We start from the raw sequence: 24396 nt of genomic DNA on the forward strand, positions 1-24396 counted from the left end.
GTTCATCAAAGGTAGAAAATAGAATACTTTGCTAATAAATGTCTCGAGAAAGCAAAGCAAGCTGGTTAAAACAGGGTTTCCATTCAAGAAGACCTATGTTAAATTTCTGACCTCCAGACAATATAATTGCATTGCTTAAGCCACAGAATAATTCTTTATTAAGATGATAGAAAATTATATAACCATATGCAAAGACAAGCTTGAAATGTGTCAGAGAAATAAACAAAATCAAAACTATTAAAGCATTTTGGAAGAAAGTATAAAGGAAACTACATAGAGAACTACAAAGATTTCATAAGACACAATAAAAACATGAAACATAAAAGAAGAAAAAAACAGAAACTCAGATTTATCCAAATTAGAAATGTTGTGGGTTAGCATTGTGGTACAGCAGATTAAGCCATCGCCTTCTGTGCCAGCATCCCACATCAGCAGCAAGTAGAGTCCCTGCTGCTCAACTTCTAATCCAGCTCTTGCTAAATTGAAGGTGGCCTAAGTACTTGTGTTCCTTCTACCCATGTGGGAGACCCAGATTGAGTCCCAGGATCCTCATCTCAGATTGGCCCAGCTCCAGCCATTGGATCATTTTTGGAATGGATCATCTTATAGATCTCTTTGTCAGTCTCCCTCTCACTCTCTGTAACTCTGCCTTGCATAAAAATAACTAAATCTTAGCAAAGAAATGCTTGTTTGAAAAATAATGTTATTTTTATACATTGTTGAGTTTTTCTTATTCTACATTAACTACCACATATCAGAGAACAAGACCAAAAATCTAAGTATCAGATTGGGAAAAATATTTGCAACACGTATATCTGAAATCAGACATAAAAGATAAATGCTCAGTAATAATAACAAGTCAAAAATCAAGTAAATCAGAAGATTACTTAGTAAAAAGACATATGAAACAGTCACTAAAAACAAGGAATTATATATAAGCTCATTTTGTGAAATTGAGCATTAAAGTCATAATTAGGAACCATCACATATCCATTAGGATGGCTAAAACTAAACAGATTGGTCAGCCAATCTGTAGTGCAGATGGATACTAATATATTGCTGATGATAATGTAAACGGCACAAGCACTTTGTTTTTGTTTGTTTGTTTTTTATTTGACAAGTAGAGTTAGACAGTGAGAAACAGAGATAAAGGTCTTTCTTCCGTTGGTTCACTCCCCAAGTAGCCACTATGGCTGGAGATATGCTGATCGAAGCCAGGAGCCAGGAACTTCCTCCTGGTCTCCCGTGCAGGTGCAGGGCCCAAGCACTTGGGCCATCCTCCACTGCCTTCCCGGGCCATAGCAGAGAGCTGGCCTGGAAGAGGAGCAACCGGGACTAGAACCGGTGCCCATATGGGATGCCAGTGCTGCAGGCGGAGGATTAACCAAGTGAGCCATGGTGCTGGCCCTGGCACGAACACTTTGAAAACTGTTTGCCAGTTTCTTAGAAAGTTAACCATAAAAGGACCATAGGACTCAGTCCATCCTCCTCCTATGTATTTCTCCAAGAGAAATGAAAATGCATGTACATAAAATACGTGCAAATGTTTATAGATGCATGATTAATCCAATTGATTTCTACTTTTATTTATTTATTTGAAAGATAAAGAAATATTCTGTCCATTGGTTAACTCCCTAGTGGCCAGGACTGGACCAGGCCAAAACAGGAGCCAAGAGCTCCATAGTGTCTCTCACATGGCTGGCAGGAATTCAGGCATTTGGGCCATCATCTGTTGCCTCCCAAGCACATTATCAGGAAGCTGAGTGGTAAGCAGAGTAGTTGGGACTCAAACCAGGAACTCTGATATAATATGTTGGCATCTCAAGTAGGTGGCTTTACTTCCTGCACCCCAACACTGAATGCTGGATTTTTCTTAAAAGTAAAAAGGAAATAGCTGTGGTGCACACACACAAAGATGAATGTCAAAGACAGCATACTGACTGAAAACACCAGGGGAATACCAAGCATATACTGTAGGATTCCAATTATTTAAAATAACCTCTGTGTAGTGACAGAAATAAGCCAGGACTTCTCACTGGGGAGAGAGTTGGAGACTATAGAGGACCTTGATGGTATGTGGTTGCAAGAACCGCTCAGATTGTACCGTTGTAAATGAATGCAGTGTAAGGCTTCATCAACAAACTAAATGTGGAAAAACTAAAAATTGCATGAAGTGGGACATTTTATTTTGGGGCAGTAAGAGTATGCAAATGTGGAAAAGCATGGATTTTGGAGTCCAGGAGTCCTGAAGATATCTTGCCACCAGAACTTACTGGCTTTGGGACTTCTGTGGAATTATTTAAATCTCTGATTTTTCAGTTTAGTCATCTCTGATAACATAGAAAGATGATCTGACAGTATATTTTAAAATTTAAATATGAACACACATTAAATTATGTAAAAAACAATTAGGCACATCATAGGTACTTAAACTATTTTTGTCAAGTTTGCCTTTTTTTAAGTGAGTGGTTGACACAAATTGTAAATGATTTCAGAATTCTATTTGCTTAAAAATTGATGACTTTACATAATTTAAATCACTTAAAATTTAAAAGAGCAAATGTACTTTCATTATAAATCCCACTAATCTTTTATCTTCTTTCAGATGAATTTGTAAACCATTCTTTCATTTCTAGTTCACTTACTCCTAATTTCTGACATTCAACTGCCCAGACCTTATTGCTAATAGAATGGAATAGACTTAGTCATCTTGAACCTTGTCACAATCAGTGTTAGTTTTGTATTATTTATGTCAAATAGTAGAGTTTGTTAAGAGTTGAATTAACATATCAGTTAAATAAAAAATGTTGGTAGTAATCCCTTGAGCAGCTTTTGCATTTCCATCTTAACTGCTGCTCTCACCAGACACATTTTTGCTCTAAGAATATGATTATCTTACGAAGTCAATTTATTCTATTATATGTAGATTATCAGAGGATAACAGGAAACTTGTCCTTTACTCTGTTATTCCGATTTCAGAGGATATCCATTAAATTATCTTTGGAGACCCAGTTTAATAACAACTTCTCTTGAAATTCCCCTGCTCTTCTCTAAAAAGAAAAAAAATAAGGTTCAGTGATTTAACTAATAAGGTTTTAAACATATATCTAATTAATTTCCTTTACTAAAAATTATTTTAGAGAAGTAAAATTTCATATTCAAAGCAAAATAGTTATATCAGGTCAGGGATATTACTGAAGACAAGTTCATTATGTACAGTCTAGTCTACTACATATGTGTAGTCACTGTGTTCAATCAGTGCACTACAATGAAATATTTCACATCTTCTGAAATAATGCAGACATTTTCCTTCCATTTATTTTGCTATGCAGCATGAACTTTATGCAGAACATGGACTTTAATGCTGTAAAGAATAAAAACTACCAATAGTTACAGTGATTTAAATGAAGTCATTAATTTCATTCTCATGTTGCAAAACCAAGATACGCTGTGTGTGCCTTTTCGGCTGATGGTCCTGTCCCCCTGAGCAGGCAGTTTTCACTTAGAGTTCAAGGGATCTGTTCCACTACTGCCACATCCCTAAGTGTTCACAAGGGTGAAGATGTGACATATCATGGAACCAGTTTTCCTTGAGGGTAACTGGATGGAGACTACAAATACCTGAAAAAGTAAAACTGACTCTTAGAATAAAAGCAATGACCTGAACAGCCTTTGTCGTGACTGTTGAGGAACAGTTCTATTTTTCTTTCATCTTCTTTTCTTTTTTATTATTTCTTTCTGAATACCATTGGTTGGATTCTTTACCCAACATAGAATTAATCATAAGTGTATAAAGTCAATTGAAAAATAGATGTTGGGAAAAAGTAAGAATGGGGATAAGAAAGGGAGGAGGAAGTTTGTAACTGTAAAGCTCTATAGTTCTGCATACATGCATACAGACTTACTTCTAAGATTACAGTTTAAAACCTCCCATGGGACCCCAAATCCCATTAAGCTGTATGGTAAAAATGCCATCTCAAGTGTTAAAATGATCAAGTTAAGTGTTAAAGTGATCATATAAATAAAATTGTTAAAGAGAACATAGAAATATGATCAAATGCCTAGTAATAGAGATAGAAATAAAAAGGAGAGAATGTTCCAACATGCAAAGCAGTCCACACAACAGACTCATAGAATGACAGTTGCTTTAAATAGCACTCTGACGCAGAATCAGCCTTTCAGGCATTCTGGCCTGGCTGAAAAGCCTATGAGAACAATTCAGGCATGGCAAGCCAAGACACTGTGGCAAAAAAAAAAAAAAATGCCCTCCATGAAGGATCTATGTAAATGTGACCCCAATGGAAAGAAGGGGCCATCAAAGAAGGATTTACTTTACTCTGAAGGAAGGAGAGAACTTCCACCTTGCCTTTGGCCCTGCCTAAATACTAACGGAGACTGTGGTCTCAAAAGGCTTCCATAGCCCAGGCAGCTCATGGCAAGAGCCTTAGATGATCACTGATGTCATACATAAGAGTGTTAATTGTTAAATTAATAGCAGGAGTCACTGTGCACTTACTCCCCATGCAGGGGACTCTATGCTAAATGAGTCATACTATGAGATTCAACTGTAAAATTTGTTCTGTTTTTTATATTTGTGTGTGCATGTACATACAAATAGTTGAAATCTTTACTTTGTGTAAAGTTGGTATTCTGTCTATTAAGTTAATTGAAAATGAATCTTAATGGAAATGGTATTGGGAATGGGAGGAGGAAGAATTTGAGAAGGAGTGGTAGTGGGAGGGCAGGTATGGTGGGAAGAATCCTGAAGATGTACTCATGAAATTTATACTCATTAAGTAAAAGGACTTCTAAAAAAAGGAAATGGCTGTTTATATCAGCCCAAGGAAACTGAAAAAAAGATTGCTGAATAAAAAGTAATTGACAAGAATATAGAATTTTCAGGATCCTCTGTTTCACTCTGGATGGAATGTTGAATTATCCATTATCTCTCTGTTCTACTGTGAACCAAACAACGTTAAAATTGGAGCAGCTAAATCTACACTTGACTTGTTGCCTGCAATTCCAGCCAAAGATAGGTCAGACAGTCTATATATTTCAAGTCATTATATTCTTTGTTTTGAGTGGAAAATAAAAATGGGTCTGGAGTCATTTTGAGTGGCTTATTCCAAATTTATGACAAACTACAAAATTTACACACTCCAGGAAACTCCTGGAGTGGGTCAAGGCCTGTGAGTGTGGCATTTCACAATCAAATAAACAACCTCTGGCAACCCTCATGGAATACTCAAAAGGCCAGATTCTATACCCTTGATAAATGTGCAAGTGAGATAAGAACTGTGGGGTGACCAGTAGACACTGGGAATCTATCAAGAGCACCAGTACCTTATCTTTGCTTTACCTATTGGTTATCTCGTAACATGTGTTCTTTTAATTAAAAGTAATACATCTTCTCTTGTTTAACTGACAAGTTTATGTATAGGAGATAGAAAGAAAGGAAATAAGTAAAATATAAGAGCAGAACTTAATCCCCTAACAGAAAGTCCTTTACAAACCATAAAAGGGTTTAAAATTTAATTGTGTCAATAGATTATAAAATTCATGGTGAAAGAAACATGTTTTTGTTTTTGTTGTTGTTGTTCCATGTACTAGTTCACTGGGTATCTTTTTTATTTCTTTTTTACATTTTTCAACAAACAGTAATGTTGTTCTTTTTAAATAGTAAGAATTTATCAGTACATGAAAGAGACAAAACCCTTGTCTTCATGGAGCTTATAATTTAGAGCACATCCTCAATGTGAATTTTTTGGAGATGATAAAGACCTCAATCTTTGATCCATTGGTTCATAGCAGCAAAATTTCTGGCCTAAGAAGTCTTCTTAACAGTATAGGAGAGTACTAGTATAAAGAACAAAAGACCAAATGACATACTGAACTTTTTAGTCTTAACTTTTAAATATTTTATCAATTTATATAAACAAGTTTAAGATTATATAATGTATTTGAAAAATAGTGAATATATATTTATGCATCTAAAGAGTGATCTCAGTCCCACATCAAAATCTTTCAGTTTCCGTTTGTGATAATTCTATGAAAACCTTCTCTGAGCTCCCATTTTTCATATTATGCTAAATTAAAATATTAAGCTAACAGCAAATGCCATAAGTAGATGCCACATGTCATATTTTTAAAGTTCTTCATATACTATACAACTGTGTCATGATGGTGTTACAGTTACCATTACTTGTGTACAAATATATAGTTCCTTGGTTTAAATATTATTAAATATTAGATATTATTAAATAAAAATGAAAAGTAATATGAAATGACTTTTAAACGAACAGGTTGTATAAGCAGATTCTTAGAATGTTTGTACTTGAAAGCTCAGTGTGTTCTTAATATATTTGAAGTCTTAAAAATTTCATGAAATGCAGATTATGAAGGAAACAATGCATGAAACTCAAGAATTTAGCACATAAATGAACTTATCTACAAATTCCATTTTCCCATGAAATTATTGAAGTGCCTTTATACAGAAAGTACTTATCTTTAAAATTAAGATGGTAGTGTTAGAGAAGTTTGACTCTTGAAAAGTATATTTTCAAATTTCTTTTTCCATATTTTACATGAAACTTTGAGTGTGTTATACCATGATAATGCCATTCAGCAGTTCATCCTTTCCAAACCATGTTGTTCTATTTTTTTTTTCATTTATTAAACTTTTATTTAATGAATATAAATTTCCAAAGTACAGCTTATGGGTTACAATGGCTTCCCCCCTCCCATAACTTCCCTCCCCCCCACAACCCTCCCCTTTCCCACTCCCTCTCCCCTTCCATTCACATCAAAATTAATTTTCAATTCTCTTTATATACAGAAGATTAGTTTAGTATATATTTGGTAAAGTTCTTTTATCAGAAGAAGTGTTTGAGGAATTTAGGCAATTTCCACCTGGAAGCTAGTTCATTTAAAATATTTTTCATCTCTTTCAATTACAGCATGGAAACAATGTCTCCTTATCCTTCAGACATTCCCAAGGGAAGTTTACCACTTCAGTGAAATTAAAAAAAAAAAAATGTATTCACATTTTTTCTGTAGTTCTCTTTCTCTGTTGCATCTTTTTCATGTTTAGGAATTGAAATGATGCTGGCTTCATAGAAAGAATTTGGGAGGGTTCCCTGCCTTTCAATTGTTTTGAGTGACTTGAGAAGAATTGGAGTTAGTTCTTCTTTTTTTTTTTTCTTTTTTTTTCTCTTATTAAACTTTTATTTAATGAATATAAATTTCCAAAGTACAGCTTATGGATTACAATCGCTTCCCCCTTCTCATAACTTCCCTCCCACCCGCAACCCTCCCCCCTCCCGCTCCCTCTCCCCTTCCATTCACATCAAGATTCATTTTCAATTCTCTTTATATACAGAAGATCAGTTTAGTATATATTAGGTAAAGATTTCAACAGTTTGCCCCCATATAGCAACACAAAGTGAAAAAATACTGTTGGAGTACTAGTTATAGCATTAAATAACAGTGTACAGCACATTAAAGACAGAGATCCTTCATAATATTTTTTTAAAAATTAATTAATTTTCTATGCCATTTCCAATTAACACCAGGTTTTTTTTTTTCATTTCCAATTATCTTTATATACAGAAGATCGATTCAGTATATAATTAGTAAAGATTTGTGGTAGATTTCAGCATTGAAGTCATCTGGTTCTGGGCTTTTCTTTATTGGGAGCATCATTATTACTGATTCAATTTCTGTCTTGCTTATGAGTCTGTTTAGGTTTTCTATGTCTTCATGAAGTCCTGTGTCCTGGAATCTACCCATTTCTTCTAAGTTTCCCAATTTGTTGGCATACATTTCTTTGCAGTAATTTCTGATGATTCTTAATTCTGTGGTGTCTATTACATTTCTTTTTTCATCTCTAATTTATTAATATGGGTCCTCTCCCTCATTTTTCTGGTTAGTTGGGCCAATGTTGTGTCAATTTGTTTACTTTCTCAAAGAACCAGCTCTCAGTTTTGCTGATCTTTTGTATCATTTTTTTTTTTGTTTTGATTGTGTGTATTTCTGCTCTAATTTAAGTACTTCTTTACTCCTACTAGTTTTGGGTGTGGTTTTCTGTTGTTTGTCTAGGTCCTTGAGATGCATGGATAGCTTATTTATTTGGTGCCTTTCTAATTTTTTGATGTAGGCACCATTTGCTATAAACTTTCCTCTTACTACTGCTTTTGCTGTACCCCATAAGTTTTGATATGTTATTTTGTCATCTTCATTTGTTTCCAGAAATTATTTGATTTCTTCAGTGACCCACTGTTCATTCAGGAGCATGTTGTTCAGTCTCCATGTATTTGCATATGTTCTAGAGATTCCTGAGTTGTTGATTTTCAACTTCATTCTATTGTGGTCATAGAAGAGGCATGGTATGATTTTTATTTTTTTAGAATTTCCTGGCATTTGCTTTTTGGCCTAGCATGTGTTCAATTCTATAGAAAGTTCCATGCACTAGTGAGAAGAATGTGTATTCTGCAACTGTATGATAGAATGTTCTGTAGATATCATTTAAGACCATTTGGTCTATAATGTGGATTATCTGTTGTTTCCATGCTGATTTTCTGTCTGGTTGGTCTGTCCATTGCTGAAAGTGGGGTATTGAAGTCCCCCATTACTGTTCCATCTCCCTGTAGATCCATTAACATTTCTTTTAAAAGCCAGGTGCCCTGTAATTAGGTGCATATACATTTATGGTAGTCACCTATTCCTGTTGAATCAATCCCTCAATCATTACATAGTGCCCTTCTCTGTCTCTTTTATCTGATTTTGTGTTAAAATGTATTTTGTCTGATATTAGGATGGCTACACCCAATCTTTTTTGGTTTCTGTTAACATGGAATATCTTTTTTCATCCTTTCACATTGAGTCTGCAAGTTTTTTAGTGAGATGCGTTTCTTGTAGGTAGCAAATAGATGGTTTTGTTTTTAAGCCATTCAGCTAGTCTGTGTCTTTAAACTGGAGAATTGAGGTCACACACATTCAAGCTGACTTTTGATAAGTAATGACTTTGCCCTGCCTTTTTTTTTTTTATAAATATTCCTATTTTATACTTTAGATTTCCTTTGTACTTTTACTGGGAGATTTTCTGCCTTCACCTTCTTTCATAGTGATTAACATGGTTCTGTGTTTCTGTGTATAGCACATCCTTGAGCATCTTTTGTAAGGCTAGACAGGTAGTGACAAATTCTTTCAAGTTTTCTTTGTTACAGAAGGTCTTTATTTCACCTTCACTCATAAATGAGAGCTTTGCAGGGTGCACTATACTGAGTTGACAGTTTTGTTTTTTTTTTCTCCTCTTAGGACTTGAACTATATCTTGCCATTCTCTCTTAGCCTATAGGGTTTCTAATGAGAAGTTTGCCATAAGTCTATTGTAGATCCTCTGAAAGTAATCTGGCATTTCTCTCATGCACATTTTAGAATCTTTTCTTTATGTTTTACTGTGGAGAGCTTGACTACAGTGTGTCATGGTGAAGATCTTTTCTGACCATGTCTATTGGGAATTTTATGTGTTTCCTGTACTTGGATGTCCCTTTCTTTCTCCAAATTATGGAAGTTTTCTGTAATTATTTCACTAAAAATGCCTTTTAATCTTTTCTGTCTTTCCATGCCTTCAGGAACTCCTAAGACCCATATGTTGTATCCTGTAGATCTCAAACAGTGTTTTTAAGTTTTCTAATTTCTTCTTCTTGTTTTAGATCTGACTTTAAAATTTCCAGATATTTGTCTTCTAGCTCAGATATTCTTTCTTCTGCTTCACCAACTCTGTTGATAAGACTTTCCACTGAATTTTTTATTGAATCTATTGAATTCTTCATCTCTAATATTTAATTTTGACTTATCTTTCAGATCTCAATTTCATGGGAAAAATTATCATTCATATCACATATATTTTTCTTTAGTTCATGAATTTGCTTCTGATTGCTTCTAAGCAGTCCAATAATTATTATTTTTTTTTTTTTGGATCCTGTTTCTGGTGTTTCCTCAGTCTCTTTATGTTCACATCTTTGGTGAAATGTTATAATGTTCCTTTGGGAGGCTCATAATGTCGTCATTGTTCTTGAAATTTTCCTTTTTTTTTTTTGGCATTTTGAATTTGTGTGTGTGTGTTTGTGCGTGTGTGTGTGTGTGTGATGGCTTTTATCTTTTATCTGTGTCTCTGTGGCTTAGTGGGACATCTACCTTTTCAGTGAGTACCAAGAGGTGGGTGCCTGCTGTGGCCGGGGGGCTCTGTTCAGTATTCCAGAGTAGGGCGATTGTCCAGGGCAATTCCCCAGCTGGGTGTGGCAGGTCTCTGGTTAACTGGATTGAGAGCAATGGTCACCTCTGTTGGTGCAACCAGCCCTTCCCCTAGCGAGGAAGGCTCAGGTGTTAGTCCCCAGTGTTCTTAGCACTCCTCTGCACTGCTCTATGAACCACACATTTGAGCTGTGGAGTTTTCCTGTGAACACAGTTCTCTGTGCTATGAGCTGCTGTAGGCAACCGAGGAGCTCGGAGAGTGAGAAGCATGAGAATCTGTTAGAAGAATTAAGAAGGAAAAAAAAAATACCTATGTAAGCACACTTACTAGAGTTTTTGAGACCAGTACATTACTTTGTGAGCTGACAGGGACTCAAGTGGCCTACTGTTTTGTTGCAAGAAACATGTACTCAGTGGTGGCCTACATTTAATGCGTCTGAGATGTTAGAACTTACCTGGCTCGATGTGAATAAGGGAATCCGAAGGTTTAAAGGGACATGGAAATTTCATGTATGACCTCTATTTCTACTATTAAGCATGAAAACTGAATTTATTGGCTGGCGCCATGGCTCAACAGACTAATCCTCCGCCCTAGCGGCGCCGGCACACCGGGTTCTAGTCCCGGTCGGGTCGCCGGATTCTGTGTTGGTTGCCCCTTTTCCAGGCCAGCTCTCTGCTATGGCCCAGGAGTGCAGTGGAGGATGGCCCAAGTGCTTGTGTCCTGCACCCCATGGGAGACCAGGAGAAGCACCTGGCTCCTGCCTTCGGATCAGCGCGGTGTGCCGGCCGCGGCAGCCATTGGAGGGTGAACCAACAGCAAAGGAAGACCTTTCTCTCTGTCTCTCTCTCTCTCACTGTCCACTCTGCCTGTCAAAATAAAAAAAAAATAAATAAAAGAAAAGAAAAGAAAACTGAATTTATTAAGGGAATACTTACGTCCTTGAAAGTCTCTTACTTGCTCTTCTCTGTAGGCCAGATGTGGTCATTTGGGGGGGTGTCAAGAGGCGGATTTACTGATTTTAATTGCAGCATGCTTTCCCAGAATAGCAGAGGCCATGTGGAAATATTTAATTTGCCAAAATCAAGGTAGGCATGTTTACTACAGGACCTTGCTAATAATAAGAATGTCTAGCTGGAAAGATATTATCTTGTGACTAATTCTCCACTGTGTTGATAAAATGAAACAGACTGCAATTGTATGATGATGAGTATTTGTCCAAAATTTCATCAAAATGGAATTAAGATTTATTTTGATATAAGAAGTTTTGAAATGCATGCATATAATTTTCTTACTGCACACTTCCATGAACTTTTTGAAAGCCCTCATATATTCCTTCGTGTAATAATACCTGTGAATATTTAAGTCAAGATATTTCATATATGCTACATTTTTCCCAAATAATTTTTGCTTTCAAATTATCAAGGTTAAAAACAATGGCCCCATCAGATTCATTAGTATGGCTGCATTTTGTACTCCAAACTGTGAGAGGATTTTTGCCATTTGGTCTGATTCCCTGTGATAAGAAGAAAATAAAATTTTCATAAGATCATGGAATCTTAAAATCCCTTAATATCCATGAAAAGGTAAAATTAAAGTCTGTTTGGGATAGAAAAAGGGCTGCCTATAAAATATTGTTTGATTTGGTTGTTCAGTGTTCTATCTAGTAGCTGAAGTAATAATCCCTTAGTGAAATTTCGTATGCATTGACTATTTGGCTATATTCACCACTGAGATGAATAATCTCTAGTGTATAAAATCAAAGGATAGATACCATATTTTGGGAAACAGGTCTCATCAGTGAAGTATACTGATTCCACCTACTTACATGCACTGTACATATATATATATATATATACACACACACTATGCATACTATACAACATATATAGTATGCATTACATGCACACGTTAAATACATATGTCATTTGGTCCAATCATTACATATACACATTATACTACACATTACATACCATTAGATATGTGTGGACACTCATGTGCTTTATACTCCACTACCACTTTGCTTTATATTATTAACAAGTTAAAGAGCAGATTGTTAACTAAGGAATAAAAGGAGAAATAAAAGTTAGCAGTAGAACAAGCAAAACAAAAAAACGTGTAAGATAATATTTTTAACATCCATGTGCTTGAAATATAAATTAAAACTAAAAATTATGAAATTAATCTGATACCAAAGATGAATCATCACTTATATGACAGTTACTAAACAGTGAGTCAGCTTAATTATTATCTGAAAGTAAAAAATGTATTATTTTATTCTGTTTTATAAAAAAAGATTTACTTATTTATTTATCTGAAATGCAGATTTATATAGAGAGGGAGAGACAGAGAGATCTTCTACCTGCTGGTTCACTCTCCAAATGGCTGCAATGGCCAGAGCTGGGTTAGTCTAAAGCCGGGAGCCAGGAGTTTCTTCTGGGTCTCCCATATGGATGGCAGGATCCCAAACAATTGGGCCATCTTATGCTGCTTTCCCAGGCACATTAGCAAGGAGCTGGATTGGAAGTGGAACAGCCAGGACAGGAACTGGAGCCCATATGCGATGTAGGCATCAGCTTTACCTGCCACACCAGAGTGATAGCCAAAACTACTATAGCCTTTACCACAGTCATTTTACACTGGAAGGCAATGTGATTGAGAAAAAAAAATCACTAATGTGATTAAGAGCCTAAATCTAATTCCGTTCACGTTCTTGCACATTTACATGTAGTATTTAGAATTACTAGTTAGTACTGTATTTATTCCTTGTTTCATCCTATGAGACATCATGTAATAGTGGGGACTACATTATCATAAATCTGTGCACACAGTGATGACTTGTTTTAGAGATAATACATATTCTTCAATTATTGTGCATATTTTCTTAGCAATGAAGTGGCCACACTGGCTATCATTTGGGATTTGAACCACAGTGTTTTAAGTCATTAGAATTGCAAAAGTTCAATTTTGACTCTAAAATAATTTAATGATACTAATAATCACTTAGTCAAAGTAAGTATAAAAATTAATTCAAAATGGACTATTTCACAGCCTATCATTTTTTTTTTATTTCATGGAAATTTTTTCTTATTTTTTTTAATTAAACTTTTATTTAATGAATATAAATTTCCAAAGTACGGCTTATGGGTTACAATGGCTTCCCCCTCCCAAAAGTTCCCTCCCACCCACAACCCTCCCCTTTCATTTTTCCTCATATGAACAGTTACCATTGCAGAATTTTGGATGAAAGAAGTGAATATGTGATCATGAACAATCTCTTACATGTTATCAAAAGTATGTATTTGCTTTATATAGAGAAGGTTGAAATCATTCACAAACAGCATTATGAGATTTTTTTTTATATTAAACTTTTATTTAATGAATATAAATTTCCAAAGTATAGCTTATGGGTTACAATGGCTTTCCCCCTCCCATAACTTCCCTCCCGCCCGCAACCCTCCCCTTTCCCGCTCCCTCTCCCCTTCAATTCGTGTAAAGATTCATTTTCAATTCTCTTTATATACAGAAGATCAGTTTAGTATATATTAGGTAAAGATTTCAACATTTTGCCCATATAGCAACATAAAGTGAAAAAACTACCATTGGATTACTAATTATGGCATTAAATAGCAATGTACAGCACATTAAAGACAGAGATCCTACATAATTTTTTTTCAAATTAATTAATTTTCTATGCCATTTCCATTTTAACACCAGGTTGTTTTTTTTTTCATTTCCAATTCTCTTTATATACAGAAGATCAATTCAGTATATAATTAGTAAAGACCTCATCAGTTTGTGCCCACACAGAAACGCAAAGTATAAAAATACTGTTTCAGTACTAGTTATAGCATCACTTCGCTTTAGATGACACATAATGACAGATCCCACATGGGGTGTAAGTACACAGTGACTCCTGTTGCTGACTTAACAATTTGACACTCCTGTTCATGGCGTCAGTAATCTCCCTAGGCTCTAGTCATGAGTTGCCAGGGCTATGGAAGCCTTTAGAGTTCGCTGACTTTGATCTTATTCCGATAGGGTCATAGTCAAAGTGGAAGTTCTCTCCTCCCTTCGGAGAAGGGTACCTCCTTCTTTGATGGCCCCGTTCTTTCCACTGGGATCTCACTCACAGAGATCATTCATTTAGGTCTTTTTTTTTTTTTTTCCATGATATCTTGGCTTTCCATGCCTGCTATACTCTCATGGGCTCTTCCGCCAGATCCGAATGCCTTGAGGGCTGATTCTGAGGCCAGAGTGTTGTTTAGGACATCTGCCATCCTATGAGTCTGCTGTGTATCCCGCTTCCCATGTTGGATCTTTCTCTCCCTTTTTGATTCTATCAGTTAGTATTAGCAGATACTTGTCTTGTTTGTGTGATCTCTTTGACTGTTAGACCTATCAGAGCTATCAATTGTGAGCTGAAATTGATCACTTGGACTAGTGCGATGGCATTGGTACATGCCATCTTGATGGGATTGTGTTGGAATCCCCTGGCACATTTCTAACTCGACCATTTGCGGCCAGTCCGATTGAGCATGTTCCAAATTGTTCATCTCCTCCCTCTCTTTTTCCACTCTTAAATTTAACAGGGATCACCTTTCAGTTAAAATTTAAACACCTAAGAATAATTGTGTGTTAATTACTGAGTTCAACCAACAGTACTAGAACAACAACAACAACAACAAATACTAAAAAGGATAAAGTATTACATTGTACATCTAAAGTCAGGACAGGAGCTGATCAGTTCATTGTTGCTTATAGTGTCCATTTCACTTAACAGGTTTCCCCTTTGGCGCTCAGTTGTCACCGATCAGGGAAAACAAATGATATTTTTCTCTTTGGGACTGGCTTAATTCACTCAGCATGATGTTTTCCAGATTGCTCCATCTTGTTGCAAATGACTGGGTTTCGTTGTTTCTTACTACTGTATAGTATTCTATGGAGTACATGTCCCATAGTTTCTTTATCCAGTCTACTGTTGATGGGCATTTGGGTTGGTTCCAGGTCTTAGCTATTGTGAATTGAGCTGTAATAAACATTAATGTGCAGATGGCTTTTTTATTCGCCAAATTAATTTCCTTTGGGTAAATTCCAAGGAGTGGGATGGCTGGGTTGTATGGTAGGGTTATGTTCAGGTTTCTGAGGAATCTCCAGACAGACTTCCATAGTGGCTTAACCAGTTTGCATTCCCACCAACAGTGGGTTAGTGTCCCTTTTTCCCCACATCCTCTCCAGCATCTGTTGTTGGTAGATTTCTGAATGTGAGCCATTCTCACCGGGGTGAGATGGAACCTCATTGTGGTTTTGATTTGCATTTCTCTGATTGCTAGTGATCTTGAACATTTTTTCATGTGTCTGTTGGCCATTTGGATTTCCTCTTTCGAAAAATGTCTATTGAGGTCCTTGGCCCATCTCTTAAGTGGGTTGTTTGTTTTGTTGTTGTGGATTTTCTTGATTTCTTTGTAGATTCTGGTTATCAATCCTTTATCTGTAGTATAGTTTGCGAATATTTTTTCCCATTCTGTTGGTTGCCTCTTAACTTTCCTGACTGTTTCTTTTGAAGTACAGAAACTTCTCAATTTGATGCAATCCCAAATGTTAATTTTGTTTTTGACTGCCTGTGCTGTTGGAGTATTTTCCAGGAAGTCTTTGCCTGTGCCTATATCTTGCAGGGTTTCTCCAATGCTCTCTAATAATTTGATGGTTTCGCGTCGTAGATTTAAGAGATTTTTGAAAATCTCTAATCTTCAGAAAGACTCCTCATGACCTGAGTTTTTTGCCAAAGTAATTCAGTGAAGTGACCAAATGCTCCACATTTTTGGACTGTATCAGCCTCCTAGGATTTTCAATGGAACATTAACTCTTGCCTTTAAAATAGCTGTATTCTCAAATAACATTTCTTGCCTCCTTCAAAAATGCCAGCAATTGTGAAAGCATTTCTTAATGAATGTTTTTCCTAGTTTGGTGGAAAGACATTGCTTTTAAAGCCACATTCATTACTTTCAGTATTTAGCTTGTTGAAATAGAGCACAAATATTTTAATACAATTGTTTCACATAGGAACAATTAGTATTTAGTTATTATATTATTTATATATTATTATATATTTATATATAATTTATATATAGTATATAAACTATAATTTATTATAGTATTTAGTATTATAACAATTAGTTATTAGTTCTTAAATATTTTGTAATTTCCTTTTAATTAATAATTATACAAGCATGGACTATTTACTATATCCCAGAATACTAGATGCCAGCAACACAGAAATAGATTAAAATATCCAGAGATGCAAAGAAATGAAAAATATATTAAGAATACTAACTATGAATACAGACTTATCAAGCATTTGCTGTGGATTACAGTAAAAGAAGTGAAAACTAACTGTCTGAGAACTCAGTCAAGCTTCACGGAGGTATGAGATGAGAAATCTGAAATACAGCTTGAAAAACCAGTGAGCATGATGGAAGCATGGAAAGAGAAAAGTAATCGGGGCCAGGGTCAATATGTAGCACATCAAAGGAGACAGAGACTAAGACCGGTGTGCAGCTAAGGGCACAGTTCAATAATAATGTCATGTGGCTGAAGGGAAACCAGGACACACAACTGAATTGGATTTTGTTTATGGGGAGAAAATATTGGAAAGCTCTCGGCTCTAAGGAGCAGAAAATCCCAACTCAAACTTGCTTTAGAACTGGTAAGTATATTGCATTATAACAAATTTGATTTCAGTAGGAAGAATTGCACACATTTCTTTGAACCTCAGTATCATCCTGGGGCAGTTTTGGGCATCACTTCCAGACACAACATACAGAGATGGAGAGGGACAGATTATTTGCTATATTTCCTTAGCACTGTTGACATGTGGAACGATAAATAAAAATAAATTTTAGAATGAGTATTTCAAAGTGAAATTATATGTCAAGAAATATGTGAGAATGAATCTAAAGAGATCATTCCAATCTTCCCATGTCTAGGACAGAGGAGGACAAATACATGTAAGGATAGAGAACCCATGTGCACAAAATTCCATTTTATTATAAATAAGACAATCAAAATGAAAACACAAACATATCTGGAAATTGAAGCTATCTTGCCTGTCCCAGTATCTTCCTTAGTAGTATAAGCTACTAACCAGTCTATCATGCAGAATTGAGTCACATGCCATGGGTGAATCCATTCCTGGGGTAAGAATGTGACCACACCCACTGATTGACAGGAACCAGAGAAGCTGACTGGAGTCTTAGGAGCAGTCACCTTCCCTTCAGGGACACAGATGAGTAGCTAAGCAGAAAGTTGCTTTCTGTTTAAGGAGGGAAGATAGAGGGGATAAGATAGGTAACCAGCTTGACTCCCATTGAGAAAAAAGCATAGTACCCACACACTTAGTGAAGCCAATAGAGTTTATTGAATAAGTCAGATTCTCTTAGATAAAGTTTGTGAGAGGAAGGTCCCAGAGTGAAATCCTCAGTCAAGTCATGATGGTTTACAAAAGACTAGATGGGGGCTGGCGTTCTGGTGCAGTGGGTAAAGCCACCGTCTGCAATGCGAGCATCCTGTATAGCCTCCAGTTCAAATCTTGCCTGCTCCACTTCTGATCCAGCTCTCTGCTAAGAACTGGGAAAGCAGTAGAAGGTGGCCCAAGTGCATGGGCCCCTGCACCCACATGGGAGACTTAGAAGAAGCTCCTGGCTCCTGGCTTTGGATTGGCCCAGCTCTGGCCTTTATGGCTATTTGGAAAGTGAACCAGCAGATGGATGATCTCTCTCTCTCTCTCTCTCTCTCTCTCTCTCTCTCCTCTGCCTCTGTTCTCTGCAACTCTGCCTTTCAAATAAATACATAAATCTTTTAAAAAAGAGAAGTTATAAGCTAAATAAAGTCTATTAATTTATAACAAAAAGCTGAGATAAATAACTTCATGTTGCTTTTAGTTTTCCCATTGAATAAACTGAGTTTCATTTCAACTAATGAAAAACCAGCAGAGGTTGTATGTAGGGGAGTTTAATGGATTTTCTTTATAGCTGCTGGTAGAAAGAATAATGGATGATACAATACAGCACAGACTAGAAGAACATGTTTGCAACAATGAAATACATAGATTACAGAAAGAGAAATACCACATAGGCAGACAGCTCACAAAGTGGCAAGTGCAGCAGAGCGGAGATTTCTGAACCTTGTGTCTCAGATTAGTGTTGGTAGGTCTTATGAACAGTGAAACATTAAAAAAGGTGTTTCAAGAATGGTATGCCTGTTATGCCAGGTCAGCCTTAAATAATACCAATAACAGTGCATAAGGTAAGACAGTCAGAGAAAGAACATTTTGACACACTCGTCTGAGGATATTGAGAGATCCTGGGGGCCACTTGAATATGGAAACAGAAAGAGCTGTTAATGAAGAAGTCACTCCTGAAGATATAGGGGTTCATCTACAGAAAACAGATGATATAAAATATGTGCCTAGTGTGTGTGGGATGATGGGGTGGGAAGAAGCAGGGTGGCACGGTGGTGGAGCCAGTTAAGCCACCTCCTGTGATACCAGCATCCCATAATACCAATAGTTAGTCACCTGCTAACATGCCTAGGAAGGCAGCAGAAGATGACCCAAGTGCTTGAACCCCTGCTACTGATGTTGAAGGTCCAGTTAGAGTCCCAGACCCTTGGCTATGGCCTGGCCTAGGTCTAACCGTTGTGGACATTGGGGGAATATGGTACCCAGATGAAAGTGCTCCCTCTCGCTCTTTATATCTCTAACTGTTCCTTTCAAATAAATAAATTAGAACTCTAAAAATATCTTTTGGTACCGGGGTAGTTTTCAAATAGCTTTGTCTATTTTTTTTTTTAATATTCTCTTATGCCAATGAGCACAGCTGACTAGTCTCAGTCGGTGTTTTCAGGAGTCACTTCTTTTCCAGGCTTCATGATCTTTGCAAACAAGCAAGCAAAAGTCAAATAGCAAGATCAGCTAATTAAGTTGAACTATGTAAAATCAGGGATGGTAGTCTCCAGAGTGAGTAACCACATCCTTTGTGTTGGGACAGCCCTGAGACATCTATGATATTAGCCCGAATGTGACCTACCCCGTGTTCTCATGTTGTTCAGTAGATGACTTAAGTAATGTCCTTTAGCCCCTCATTTGTGGTATATTCTATTGTGTGAAAATGCTACCCATTTATTTTTAAGGACTATCTTTAAAAATAGTGTTTTAGTCAGCATAAGATACAGATAATTATGTGGTCAAAATGAAATAAAGATGCCAAATGTTTAGCATATTATATTTTCTGGCTCATTTGCCTGATATATTTGCTTATGCTACAGAATGCTACAGAATTTTACATTAATTTTTAGAAAGATACCGTTTTGGGAAGAAAATAGTAATTATTTTATAAGACAAAAGTTGTACCTAGAAATATAGAATAAGATAATAAGATGCAAGCAATATATTCAACTACAGTGTGAATAAATGCATAAGACATGACAATAAAATCCTATATAAATAGAATCCTCTAAATATATCAAGTGGGAGGACTAAAAATGAACTGTATTCTCATGATTTTATTCTAATAAAATTATTCTAAATTTTAATTATTTTTATTTAAAGGCTAAGTCACAGAGAGAGACAGAAAGAGACAGATAAGTGAGAGAGAGAAATCCTTGATCCTCTGGTTAACTCCTCAGCTGCCTGCAAAAGCTAGGATGGAGCCAGGCCAAAGCCAGGAGCCTAGAACTCAGTCTGGATGCCCCACATGGGTGGCAGGGACCCCACTGTCTGAGCCACCACCTGCTATATCCCAGGATGCACATCAGCAAGAGGCTAGAATTTGAAGAATAGTGGGTCTTGAACCCAGATACTCAGATATGGGATACAGGCATTCCATGTGGTGTGGTTACTGTGGTACCAAATTCTCACCCCTTAATATAATTTTTAATCTGAAAAGTTTTCAAATTATCTGAAGCAGGATAAATGGTTACTTTGTAAGTGTCCTCTGGCACTCTTTTGTATAGGATGTAGACCTAGGGAATATGGAGATTAGCTAATGAATATACTCATATGTTCCAAAGAGAACTTGAGAAAGGACATTAAGAATGGTGCGTTTCTGAGAAGGAAATAAGGAAAGTATATTTGAAATTAAAGAATGAAACATACAGAGAGTAAGAAAATACTACAGGGACTGGTGCTGTGGCTTAGCAACTAAAGCCACTGCTTGCAGTGCCAGCATCCCCTTTGGAGGCTGGTTCAAGTCTTGGCTGTACCACTTCTGATCCGGCTCTCTGCTATGGCCTGGGAAGGCAGTGGAAGATGGCCCAAGTGCTTGGGCCCCTAAACCCCCATGGGAGACCCAGGAGAAGCCCCTGGTTCCTGGCCTCGGATCAGACCAGCTCCAGCCATTGCAGCCATTTGCAGAGTGAACCAGTGGATAGATGACCTCTGTCTCTCTCACTGCCTCTCTGTAATGCTGCCTTTCAAGCAAATAAATAAATCTTTAAAAAAAATAGAAGAAGAAAAAGCAGACTATGGAGTAAAGCATGGATCAGACCTTGTAGAGCCTTGTCCTATAAATTAATTTTGGTCTTTATTTGAAATTTATTTGGAAGCTATTAAAACATTTGAAATCAAAGGATGCTGTGGTCAGACTTGGACTTAGAGCATGTGGAATGCTGCATTTCGGAGAAGTAGTCAGAGCCATTAAATGGGAACTAGACAGGAGGCCCTCCCTGCTGTCCACATGGGTGATAGTGGTGGACTTCCAGACATAAGACTGAGGCATAGTCCATTCCAATAATCCAGATGTTATCAATAAAGCATCTCTGACAAGTGTGGGACAGCTAAGCCAAGTAAGGACAACCAGGTCCTTGGTATCTAAAGAATGAATAGTATCATTCTCTAACACAGAGGAATAAAATTAGGAAAGTTGTGGGTTTGGAAGGAAAGTTGCAAATTTGCTTTTGGTCCTTTGCCTTTGAAATGCCTAGGTACAAAAATTGAGCAGCTGAATTTACGACAAAGAGCCCGCTAAAGAAAATTATAGGTTCGTTTTCCTGTACCCAGCTATTCAATTTCTGAGTTCCTCACTTTGGGGTCTTTAAGATTCTTTCCATCTCATCCTGTAATTTCTGTGCACAGAGACACAGAGAGCTGCACTTACCACAAGCCTGCATATGACTCACAGATTTATAGTTCAAGTTAATAGTCTTCTCATTTCATCCTGGATTTCTTCTTTAGGCAATTGCACAAATACACAGCCTCAGTTACCACAGGCATACAGATGACTAACCAAGCTATAGTTAATGTTCGGACCACTGTCTCCATAACAAGCCCTAGATACGTCCGTTTGATTCTCGATATCTACGCCTCAGGGACACTGATCATTTCTTAAATGAAACACAAGATGATTTCAGAGAAGGACAAGCAACTATTGACAAGAAAATCTAGAGAACTAGCAACCACCCTCATTACTGCTGTGAGCCTTATTAGTGAGACTAAAAAAACAAAATTTAGAACTCGATGAGAGTCGAAGATTGATTTTATTGGGTTGAATGATGAATAAGAGATGAAAGAATGGAGACAGCAAATACTGGAGTTTGCTTATGATAGAAGGTATTACGTTTTCATAAAAGGCAAGAAAAATGTGTGAAAGTCAACAACAAATACTCAGCTGCAGAGACAATGTTGATTCTATAAGAGAGAAAGTATATTCGAAAGTGTAACTTTCCTAAAAGGAGAAGGAGATAAATGAAAAAGCAAATATGGAGGTAATAAAACACAGATCACTGGGCTGCAGATCCAAAATTTGTGATTTAGTTGACTTCTGAGTGAGGTCAAAGTTTTCATTTGTAACAAGTTCCAAGTTGATGAAGTTATAGCTTGTCCATAGAGTACACTGGTTAGCTAATGCAGTAGGGCAAAAAATGTAGCAATATGACTGGGTACTGTTGAGTGCTAATTACAGTAGAGTCATGAATCTTTACTTCTACCAAGTGTTCTAAGACTTGAGGATTTCTCCAGCACCCAATGTCTTCTAGAGGATTATTAATCTAAATCATATCCATAGGGACCAGCATTGTGGCACAATGGGTTAAGCTATCACTTGCAACAAAAGCATACCATATGAGGGTAGGTTTCAATCAATCTCAGTTGCTCCACTTCCAGTGCAGCTCCAGTTTCATATGCCTGGGAAAGCAGTGGAAGATGGTCCAAAAACGGTGCAAGTGCTTGGGCCCCTGCCACTCATGTGGGAGACCGGGATGAAGCTCCAGGCTTTAGGTTGGCCCAGTCCTTGCCATTGTGGCCAGCTGGGGAGTGAACCAGAGAATGGAAGATGTCTCTCCTCTCCTCTCCTCTCCTCTCCTCTCCTCTCCTCTCCTCTCCTCTCCTCTCCTCTCCTCTCTCTGCCTTTAAAATCAATAAATAAATGTTATGCATAGTGGGTGGAGTCAGTACTACATAGTAATGAAAATGTGGAAGGAAACATGTTCGTGGGTGGGTGAAAACACTATTGGAATGATAGCCTTTAAAATATTCATGTAAAAAAATTTAACTGGTTCTGTGATAACATAAAGAATGAAAAGTGAATTTGAATTTGTTTAACATTTGTACATTGTCCAATATATTCAGTAGATAATGGCTTAAAGAATATATATATATATATATATATATATATATATATATATATATATATATGAACAGGCTCGAAGTTAGAGTGAGTCTGTAAGACTATTTCATCCTGATTTACAATCTTGTTTTAGCTTTTTGTCAGAAGTTGTTTTACAATCTTTTAAGCCTACCAGGAGATTATAACTTTTAGTTATTTGTGTATTTATTTATTTTAATGAAATATCACCTTCAAGGGATTTTTAATGGCTAAAGAGATTTTGAAATCATTTTTATCTTATGAGTCTACTTCAAAAAGTCAATGGAATGAGAAGATATCTTGGGGCTGATGCTGTGGCACAGCAGGTTAAAGCCCTGGCCTGAAGTGCCAGCATCCCATATGGGCGCCGGTTCTAGTCCCGGCTGGTCCTCTTCTGATCCGGCTCTCTGTTGTGGCCTGGGAGAGCAGTGGAGGATGGCCCAAGTGCTTGGGCCCCTGCACCCACATGGGAGACCAGAGGAAGCTCCTGGCTCCTGGCTTCAGATCGGTGCAGCTCCAGCCATTGTGGCCATCTAGGGATTGGGCCAGTGGATGGAAGACCTCTCTCTCTGTGTCTCTACCTTTCTCTGTAACTCTGTCTTTCAAATAAATAAATAAATCTTTTAAAAAAAGAAAGAAAGGTATCTTTATTGTGGGTGAAAAATTTAGAAATCAATTTTTGTTTGATTTTGGGTTTTTAATGATTGTGTGTGTGCGCGCACATACACACACAGAGAGGAGAGAGAATCTTCCATCTGCTGATTCACTCCCCAGTTAGACAGATGCAGCAGTCAGGTCTGGGCCAGGCTAATGTCAGAAGCAAGGAACTCCATGCTGGTTTCCCACATAGGTGGCAGGGACCCAAGTACTTGGGTCATCTTTTGCTGTATTCCCAGGCACATTAGGAAGCAGGACCAGAAGGAGAACAGCCAAGATTTAACTGGGACTGCAATATCGGATACCAGTGACACAAAGAGTGACTTAACCTGCTGAATCACGTCAGCTATCATACATAATTTTTTTCATAGTATATATTCTACATGAATTTTTCGAAGACATTGTAATGCAAGACATAGAGCCCTTATGAATAGAATTGGTGCCCTTATCAGAGCCAAGATAAATCTCTTCTCTCTTCTACCATGTGAGGACACATCCAGTAAACCTCCATCTGTGAGCCAGAAAGTGGGCCCTGACCGGAGACCAAATCTAGCAGTGCCTTGACTAAGAGTTCCAAGTTATAACAACTGAGACAAAGGTGTTTCTGAATTTGTAGTGCCAATATAGCTATTATATTTATATAAAACATAGCTATTGCATTTATAAAGAACAGTATGCATACACTTAATATATACATTTCAGTGGGCATATTTTTGTTAGAAATACTATTGTATGAAATAAATTGATACTTGGAAGGTTTGCCGTGTAGTGACTGGTGTGTAATATATTCACATGAAACGTTAGCTACAACAACAACAATTATATTAACTAAATGAGTTTTTTTTCAGTC

The sequence above is a fragment of the Lepus europaeus genome, chromosome 15 (genome assembly GCF_033115175.1).
Source record: "Lepus europaeus isolate LE1 chromosome 15, mLepTim1.pri, whole genome shotgun sequence".
Classification (NCBI taxonomy): domain Eukaryota; kingdom Metazoa; phylum Chordata; class Mammalia; order Lagomorpha; family Leporidae; genus Lepus; species Lepus europaeus.